The sequence below is a fragment of the Papaver somniferum genome, chromosome 11 (genome assembly GCF_003573695.1).
Source record: "Papaver somniferum cultivar HN1 chromosome 11, ASM357369v1, whole genome shotgun sequence".
Taxonomy (NCBI): domain Eukaryota; kingdom Viridiplantae; phylum Streptophyta; class Magnoliopsida; order Ranunculales; family Papaveraceae; genus Papaver; species Papaver somniferum.
The window spans coordinates 137,981,610-137,991,283 of record NC_039368.1 but is presented as its reverse complement, the minus strand read 5'-3'; the positions used below and the strand labels follow the sequence as shown (position 1 = coordinate 137,991,283).

Below are 9,674 nucleotides of genomic sequence, written 5' to 3'. Positions count from 1 at the left end.
TATCTGAAAATTGATTTTAAGTGATTTTTTGAAGTTTGTTCTTGATGAGAGGTGGTAAAATATCCAGGCTTCTCATCTAAGTGAGTGTAATTGTTCCGGATTACGATGTTTGATATCTTTGTCTATTACCAACATATTTTCAAGCCTTGATCTTTGATTACAATTCAAATGTTATTCCTTGCGAACAATACACTGTATGAAGAGGAAAAAAACTAAAAAAGGCTTCATGGGTTTAAAACTGGACATGAGTAAAGCCTTTGATCGTGTATAATGAAGTTTTTAAAAAATGTAATGGCAAAACTGGGATTTGGCAACAAATGGCGTCAATTGGTTCATGAATGTGTTAGTACAACAGAGATATAAATACTTCTATACGGATCACTATGAAAATCATTCAAACCATCAAGGGGAATTCGTCAGGGTGACCCATTGTCACTGTATTTATTCTTGCTCACAATAGAAGTGCTTACAAGAGCTCTAGCTAAGGCTGTACAAGAAAAGAAAATACAGGGTACCAAAATATCTAAAAATGCACCACAAGTAACACAATAATTGTTTGCATATGATTGCTTGTTGTTTTCAAAGGCTAATATTCATAATGCAGACCATCTGCTTGAAGTCATCAATAAATTCAGTACAGTGTCTGAAAATGCGGGAGTCTAACGACCACACCCAACACTTTTGTTTGGCAATCTGAGAGGACTTACTCCAATACACTTTCTAGAGAATCAACTAGACAGTCAGACTCAATTTAGAATAAAGTATATCAAAGAGTTTAATATCTCTAACTCTTAATTCAATCCGCAATCAGCAAATATAAATCTGCGAGCCTGATTGAATATAAGAGGAGTAACTTGAACGGTACCAAAGACCAATGTTCAAGTGTCAATCAATGTAAATCACATTACAAAAATACTGAGTTTTAGTCACGCTGTAGAACCGTGGCAATTTACCAAAAATCCGTGGCAATTGCCAAGTTGCCACGGCAGACTTGCCATAACAAATAATCCAGTGGCTAATACTATTTTCCACGGTGATAGCCACAGTTGTTGTTTGTGGCAAATTCCACATAACTATTTGCCACGACTTGATACCGTCAATATTGAGCACACACGTGCAGCATGATTTAACATTTCTGCCACATCTTATGGCCGTGGCAAAGGTTCACTTCTCAATGCATATATCTTCATTTCATTCTAGTTCTCCATGGCTCGGTTTTAGCAAGTATTAACATTTCGTACTGAAATCATTAACTAAAAGTACAGGCAGGAAAATATAAAAGCTTTCATTCAATCACCATAAAATACATCAAGAAGATTCAATTACAACTGAGCTTTTGAGTCAAATAATACAATTATCAGTTCACGATATTGAAACAAGATAAAAAAAACATTACCGACATGAACTGGTTTCTCCTGGACTCTAACAGCTTATGAGATATCTTCGCATCCCACTTTAACCTTTAATAGAGAATTAAATGGGGTATTCTAAAATCTTCATGTAGCATATGCGTGAGAAGTGGATGACAACTTCACTTCACAATTTCAGCCCGCCAAGATAAACATCCGCAAGACAACAAATAATCTCACAAAGTCAGTGCCAGCGGCAGTCAGTAAGAACTTCAGACACCATCTTACCCAATATATAATGTGATCAAAACGAAGACGATTGCATTACAGACGTCTGCACTGGAGAATCTTGTAGTTTTGAGGTAGCCAAATCGATCCGAAAGATGGAGAGCGTCGCCAGTGATGAGATAGGGGAAACTGGTGGATGTACTGGGAAGCTAGAGTTTCACATGCCAATATTAACTATGAAAGTTGATTTGATTCAGGTGACACATGAGGAGTGTATCAAGTGCGGAATGCATGGTTATATATCCACGAATATAACTATTACATTTCGCACAATCTCATAACCACAATCTATTTACTCTTGTGCTTAATAATCAGGAAACCAAACCTTGATATTTTCACCAACGAGTTTCCTTTCGACATTGATTTGAATTGATTTAGTGTTTTCCGAGTCTAGCACAACAAGAAGAACAAATCAATAACTGCAAAAGGGATATAAAACATAATACGGAAAATATCCTAGATAAATAAAGTATAACTGTTACTTCAAAATTTTGGAAAAAGAAATGACAGAACTATAACCATGATAAGACCACAAGCAGAGTATGGAATTACTAAACAAAATTTTAAGTAAGACGAATAGAGGGGTCAAAAGCATATCAAATATAAATAGGAATTTAAATAAATGGTGACTGGAAAATGAGAACATAAATCGAACCTCATACGATCTGCAAAATAGTTTAACTAGTAATGAAGTTGTGTACGGAAAATGAATGAATTGAAGAACATGGAAAGCTGACCTAGTGGAGAGTACTGCTTCAAAAGATGCACCCTTTGTCTTTATACCATCTTCGCTTTCCCTTTAGTAACAAACACAACAACAAAGATTTAATAAACTAAATACAAAGTCAAATTTAAAAGAGGGATTCGAGTTAATATATGATGAGTTGTGAGTTATCACCAGTAAGATTCCAAATGAATAACACAAGAAATCAACTCAAAACTCTAAAGCAAGAAGATGAGATCCGCATCACCGCCACAATTGAATATATGGTCTCAAAAAGGTCGCCGGTTGGTACCGTTTTAAAACCAAATTAGAAATTGTTAAAAATATTTGTTAATTGTGATGGGTAAATCTAGAATTATCTAGATAGCTAACTATAGACTACCCATGCGCTTACCTTGGATCGGCCCAGTCTAGAGATATCTAGACTCTTCTCATTCTCCTAGTTACGAAGTCAGTCGTAGACTCTAGAGTGTTTTATGTCTCTAGGTCATTCGGTCATGGTCTAGAAAGTTCTGTTCTAAACTAGTCTTAGGTCAGAAAATGTTGTCCAGAAAGTTTCATTTCCAGATTTTTCTGTTGGTCGGTGCACAAAGCCTATAAATAGGCGACGATGGGTTCACTTGTAATCATCATAAAAACTCAAGTGAGTTGAGAGTGAGTGAGAGTGAGAGCTAAAATAGTAAGAGCCAAAGTGTTTATAAACATAGTGAGTCAAAGTGCTACACTAAAAATTCCCTTTGTAATATTTTCATTTCCAAATTAATATAAGCCTCACTTTTCAATTAACCAACATCTCTTTCCCTAATTTCATTTCCATAAACCCATCACATTTCCGCATTGCGCCAACAAATTTGGTATCAAAGGAAACCTAACCCAGTAATCCTAAAACTCTACCCATGGCAATTAACCAAAGTATTCAAGGTTTCAATTATGCCCAAAATCTAATTCCAATTTTTGATGGTGAGAGTTATGATTATTGGAATTTACAAATGAAAACATTATTCATTTCACAAGACTTATGGGATTTTGTAGAAGATGGTTATAAGGTACCCGAGACGGCAGAAGCTCTATCGTCATGGACGGATGCAGAGAAAAAGGAGTACAAGGAAAACAAGAAGAAGGATGCTAAAGCACTACTATTTCTACAACAAGGGGTAAGCAAAACAATTTTTCCTCGAATTTCGGTGGCGAAAACTTCGAAGGAGACCTGGAATATTCTCAAAGTAGCATTCCAAGGATCAGAAAAGGTAATCTCCATTAAACTACAAAATTTATGGCGAGAATTTGATAATCTACTTATGAAAGAAAATGAAACTATCCAGAATTTCTTTTCAAGAGTTACTGGTATAGTAAATCAAATTAGTAGTTATGGAGATACCATAGAAAATAAAAGAGTTGTAGAAAAGATTTTAAGGAGCTTACCGTTCAAATTCGATCACATCGTCGCTGCCATTGAAGTCCAAAAATTTATCGACTCTCTCGGTACACGAATTAATGGGTTCACTCGAGGCGCACGAGAAAAGGATAAATAGGTTCGCGGAGCAACCGTTGGAGAAGGCGTTTCAATCAAAAATAAATTTCAGTGAAAAGAAAAATATGGAAGCCAGAAAAGAAAGCTCCAGAGGGGGATCGTCATCCAACTCGCAGTACGAGAAAGGGTCGACGTCAACTCAAGGACCCAGAAATTTCTACCGCGGACGTGGAAGAGGAAAAGGAGGTTATAGAAACAACAACAAAAGGTACGAAAAAAATTACTCCTCAAATCTCCGATGCAATGTTTGCAAAAATTTTGGCCATGCAACCGAAAATTGTAAATATAAGTGCACCAAATGTGATAAATTAAATCACATGGAAAAAGATTGTTGGCTTAACGAAGCTAACTATTCCGAGACAAATGATTCTCAAAATCAAGTATTTTATTCCTGCCTCACCTCGCAACAAGAAGCACAAGGTATATGGTACTTCGATAGCGGATGCAGCAGCCATATGACAGGAAACAAAGAATATTTCGTAAAATTGGAGGAACAAGAGATTCCACCGGTCAGGCTCGGAGATGGAAAGTTACAGAATTTTGAAGGAAGAAGAGTTATATCCGTACGTACAAAGTCAGGTAAAACTCGATACATATCTGATGTTCTTTATGTTCCTGACCTAGCTCAAAATTTATCAAGTGTTGGACAACTTATAAGAAAAGGGTACTCACTACATTTCGAAGACGGAGAATGCATAATTTATGATAAAATTAATAAGCAATTCGTGGAAAAAGTAAAAATGTCAGGAAATTTTGTCTTTCCCTTATCTATGCCATCAATTGAAAATTGTGCAATGAGTACAAACCATATTGACGAAGGAAAGCTATGGCATTTGAGATACAGGCATCTCAACTACAGATCCTTAAAGGTTCTGAAATCAAAAGGCATGGTAATTGGTCTTCCCAATATCGACGGTGGAGATAAAGTATGTGAAGGTTGTATTCTAGGGAAGTTTCATAGACTTCCATTTACGAAGACATCGTGGAGAGCAAGAAGGCCCCTCGAATTGGTGCACGCTGATATCTGCGGTCCGACAAGAACAACTTCACTCAACAACAGAAAATATTTTCTCTTATTCGTGGACGATTATACCAGGATGATGTGGGTGTACATTCTCGAGCAAAAGTCTGAGGCATTCACTAAATTCCTAGAATTCAAGGCGCTGGCAGAGAAGCAAAGTATCCATCAATTGAAAGTCTTCCGTACAGACCGTGGTGGAGAATTTACTTCAAAAGAGTTTGTCAACTACTGCAAAGAAAATGGAATTAAAAAGGAGCTCACTGTCCGATACACTCCACAACAAAACGGTGTCGCGGAAAGGAAAAATCGTACGATCGTGGAAATGGCTCAGAGTATGCTAAAAGCAAGGAAGCTACCCAATAGCTACTGGGCAGAAGCAGTCAACACGGCGGTTTACATCCTTAACCGTTCTCCAACAAAGGCAGTTCTCAACAAGACTCCATATGAAGTTTGGCATAAGAAAAAGCCCGAGGTAACTTCTTTCAGAATTTTTGGTTGCGTAGCATACTCACATATTCCATCCCAACATAGAGAAAAGTTCGATGAAAAAGGAGAAAAGCTTATACATACAGCGAAGAGTCTAAAGCCTATAGACTTATAAAGCCAGATACAAAGGAACTGGTAATTTCAAGAGATGTTATCTTTGATGAATTCAAATCATGGGACTGCAATGATGAACTAGACAACCACGAGTTACCATTACTCATTGAAGACGAGCCAGATCAGCCACATCAGGAAGAAAGTACTCCACGGGAAAGCCCGACGTCTCCTAGTCCAACACAACAAAGTCCAAGTTCATCGGAAGCAAGTGCCCCACCTAGAAAGGTGTGTTCCCTAAGAGATATTTATGAAATATCTAATTGTGCATTTATAGCACTAGAGCCTCAAAGATATGAGGAAGCGGCAAAAGAAGAAAAATGGAGAAACGCCATGGACGAAGAAATGCGAGTAATCGAGAAAAATAAGACATGAGAGCTTGTTAATCATCCAATTGAAAAAGAAATAATTGGTCTGAAATGGGTCTACAAGACAAAATATAATGAAGATGGGTCAATTCAAAAGCACAAAGCAACGCTAGTTGCAAAAGGATATTCCCAGCAACCAGGAATTGACTACAACGAGACATTCGCCCCAGTCGCTCGCATGGAAACAATCCAGATGGTGTTATCCCTAGCAGCTCAACTCAAAATGAAAGTCTACCAATTGGACGTAATGTCGGCGTTCCTAAACGGAGAACTTGAAGAAGAGGTGTACGTTGAACAACCTCAAGGATATATCCGAAAAGGAAAAGAAAAAATGGTATATCGTCTTCGCAAAGCACTATATGGCCTGAAGCAAGCACCGCGTGCATGGAACAACAAAATCGACAAGTATTTCCGAGATAATGGATTTTAGAAAAGTTCAAGTGAGCCATCCCTCTACATCAGAAAACAAGGTACGAATTTCCTAATTTTCTGTCTCTACGTTGATGATTTAATTTACGCCAGCACAAAACAAGAGATGGCAGAAAAATTTAAGAAGGAAATGATGAAAGAATATGAGATGACAGACTTAGGACTTATGCGATATTTTCTTGGGATTCAAGTAAAACAATCTCCAGAAGAAATATTCATTTCTCAAGAAAAATATGCATAAGACTTACTGAAAAGGTTCAACATGATGGATTGCAAACCAATTGCAACTCCAATGGGTACTAATGAGAAGTTGGTAAAAAATGATGGAGCGCCAAAAGTAGATCCAACCTTATTCAGAAGTCTAGTCGGCTCACTGATATACTTAACAAATACAAGGCCAGACATCGTCAATGCAACCAGCATTGTTTCACGGTTTATGAGCGAGCCAAGCAAGTTAAACTATGCAGCCGCAAAGAGAATTCTCCGATACATCAAGGGAACAAAAGATTTTGGCATCAAGTATACAAGAGAAAAAGATAATGATTTAATTGGCTTCACAGATAGCGATTGGGCAGGTTCTATTGAAGACCGAAAGAGCACATCAGGCTATGTTTTCTGTATGGGCACAAAAGTTATCTCTTGGAGTTCTAAAAATCAAAGCACGGTGGCATTATCGTCAGCCGAAGCAGAGTACATAGCATCAACAAGTGCAGCATGTGAAGCAGTGTGGTTAAGAAGAATAATGACCGACCTACAACAAAAGCAAAAAAACCCAACAACTATCTACTGTGACAATATGTCTACAATTGCAATGACAAAAAATCCAGTGTTCCACGGACGGACGAAGCATATAGAGCTACGACATCACTTCATCAGAGAGTTAGTAGAGAACAAGGAAATCGAGCTCCAATTCTGTCCGACGCAAGAACAAAATGCGGACATTTTCACAAAAGCAGTCACGGTGGATAAATTCAATCATTTTAGGGATAAGCTCAACATCTCAATTAAGAGGGGGTGTTAAAAATATTTGTTAATTGTGATGGGTAAATCTAGAATTATCTAGATAGCTAACTATAAACTACCCATGGGATTACCTTGGATCGGCCCAGTCTAGAGATATCTAGACTCTTCTCATTCTCCTAATTACGAAGTCAGTCATAGACTCTAGAATGTTTTATGTCTCTAGGTCATTCGGTCATGGTCTAGAAAGTTATGTTCTAAACTAGTCTTAGGTCGGCAAATGTTGTCCAGAAAGTTTCATTTCCAGATTTTTCTGTTGGTCGGTGCACAAAGCCTATAAATAGGCGACGATGGGTTCACTTGTAATCATCATAAAAACTCAAGTGAGTTGAGAGTGAGTGAGAGCTAAAATAGTAAGAGCCAAAGTGTTTATAAACATAGTGAGTCAAAGTGCTACACTAAAAATTGCCTTTGTAATATTTTCATTTCCAAATTAATATAAGCCTCACTTTTCAATTAACCAACATCTCTTTCCCTAATTTAATTTCCATAAACCCATCACATTTCCGCATTGCGCCAATAGGCTAAAAATTGCCTTTGTAATATTTTCATTTCCAAATTAATATAAGCCTCACTTTTCAATTAACCAACATCTCTTTCCCTAATTTAATTTCCATAAACCCATCACATTTCCGCATTGCGCCAATAGAAATTCCCGTTGGGATTATTCTAATTATACGACTACTTCCGTACTAGAAAATTAAACAGACAAGCAAAATAATTTCTTACCAGTTTGGGATAAGCACTCAGATTTTAGTGTGCTTACCGGGTACTGTTAGATTAAGCAACAATTCCTAACAAGTACAACTGTTTATACATTCTATCAATAATAAACACACAACAAATTGCACCACAAACAAGAAATCATTCAAATTGCATAAGTCATAATAAAAACCATTAATACATAAAGCAGGCGTCATAACAACATAGATGAAAATCCATACCAGTAATCCTTTTAGAAAATTCATCCCATCAACCTTTAGGATGTTCATCTTCTATCTTCTAAAATCAACTCCATCAATTCCGAAATTCTATAATGAGAAAATTCAAATTAATACCGATTAGATTCCAAAAATGAATTGTAAGACTATAATAAACAATAAATTAAAATCCAAGACATAAAAATAGAACAATCCATATTTTTCGAGAGAATAGAATAGAGATGAAGATCCCTTACCCGTATGAGATTTTAATCCCTAGTGTTTGTTAAAATATCTTTTCATTATCAAGGTTGAGGAAACATATAATATATCGTTCAGTTTTGATTTGATTTTAATGGTATTCAGGGTTTCAAAGTAAACAATTGAAGGAATAATTTGTGGATTTTCTTAATCCAAATCTGATCCAATATCAGAAAATAGTTCGAATTAAAGGATAAAACTATTAAGTAGTATAGGAAAATTGAAGACCGATGTACACTTATGTTAATTCATACAAAATGAATCAGTACCGCTTTAAACCCTAGATGCAGAAAATCAAATTAAGAACCAACTCCGCAAAGATCCCATCTTACTTGAAAGATTCCCATCTTACTTACGTTGATTGTTTTCTTTTCTTTTAACATAATCGAAGAAAGAAGATGAATGAGAGGGAGTTGAGGAGGAACTGGGGAGTTATTTCTCCTCTCGGAGGGATCGTGAAGAATTTAAAGGATTATAGTGTGGAGAATATTAGCCACGACATTATGCTTTTATCCCGAAACAAAAATCCCACAATACCCACGGCCCACCATGTCGTCACTAGAGGCATTCGTTAGTTTAATAACCTGTAAAGCTCCACTCGTGGCAAATTCTTATCAGGTCGTAGCAAATAAGTGATCTATTGCCACGAGTATGAATTGGGCGTGGCAAATAGGTGATCAATAGCCACGGAGATACGAGTTCGTGGCAATAGGGACGTGGCTAAAAATCATTATTTTTGTAGTGTCAATAACCCAAGGTTGGATATTCTAATTGATTGATCTCAACGCACAACCTGTGGTATTTTAATTATATGACAAAATATAATGCGGAAAAGAAATCACACAGACACCAGAATTTTGTTAACGAGGAAACCGTAAATGCAGAAAAACCCTGGGACCTAGTCCAGATTGAACACCACACTGTATTAAGCCGCTACAGACACTAGCATACTACTAATGGACATCGGATTGGACTGTAGTTGAACACTAATCAATCTCACACTGATTAAGGGTACAGTTACGCTCCTTACGTCTCTGATCCCAGCAGGATACTGCGCAATTGATTCCCTTAGCCGATCTCACCCACAACTAAAAGTTGCTACGAACCAAGGTCGAAGACTTGGTAGACAAATCTATATCACACAGAAAAGTCTATAGGATTGAATA

General features: G+C 36.9%; 1 long non-coding RNA gene across 1 annotated transcript; it reads right to left on the bottom strand.

Moving 5' to 3' along the window:
- Positions 1-1,315: 1,315 nt before the first annotated feature.
- Positions 1,316-8,949, bottom strand: LOC113320324. Its single transcript, XR_003346036.1, has 4 exons — positions 8,505-8,949; positions 8,272-8,358; positions 2,375-2,434; positions 1,316-2,027 (listed from the first exon to the last, which is right to left on the bottom strand). It is a non-coding gene; the product is annotated as an uncharacterized LOC113320324 (long non-coding RNA).
- Between the last annotated feature and the right edge of the window lie 725 nt (positions 8,950-9,674).